The sequence below is a fragment of the Saimiri boliviensis genome, chromosome 10, assembly GCF_048565385.1.
Source record: "Saimiri boliviensis isolate mSaiBol1 chromosome 10, mSaiBol1.pri, whole genome shotgun sequence".
Classification (NCBI taxonomy): domain Eukaryota; kingdom Metazoa; phylum Chordata; class Mammalia; order Primates; family Cebidae; genus Saimiri; species Saimiri boliviensis.
Window position 1 is genome coordinate 47,515,316 of NC_133458.1, and position 753 is coordinate 47,516,068.

Here is a 753-nt window from a genome sequence, read left to right on the forward strand (position 1 = left end):
TCTCAATAGATACAGAGAAGGCCTTAGACAAAATTCAACAGCCCTTTATGCTAAAAACTCTTAATAAACTAGGTATCGAAGGAATGTATCTCAAAATAATAAAAGCTATTTATGACAAATCCATAGCCAATATCATATTGAATGGGCAAAAACTGGAAGCATTCCCTTTGAAATCTGGCACTAGACAAGAATGCTCTCTTTCACCACTCCTATTCAATATAGTATTGGAAGTTCTAGCCAGAACAATCAGGCAAGAAAAAGAAATAAAGGATATTCAGTTAGGAAAGGAGTAACTCAAATCATCTCTATTTGCAGACGACATTATTGTATATTTAGAAGACACCATCATCTCAGCCCAAAATCTCCTGAAACTGATAAGCAATTTCAGCAAAGTCTCAGGATACAAAATCAATGTGCAGAAATCACAAGCATTTCTATACACCAATAACAGACAAAAAGTGAGCCAAATCAAGAATGAACTCCCATTCACAAGTGCTATAAAGAGAATAAAATACCCAGAAATACAACTAACAAAGGATGTAAAGGACCTCTTCAAGGAGAACCATAAACCACTGCTCAAGGAAATGAGAGGACACAAACAGATGGAAAAACATTCCATGCTCATGGTTATTAAGAATCAGTATTGTGAAAACGGCCATACTGCCCAAAGTAATTTATAGATTCAACACTATCCCCATCAAGCTACCTATGACCCTCTTTGCAGAAGTGGAAAAACCACCTTAAACTTCATAT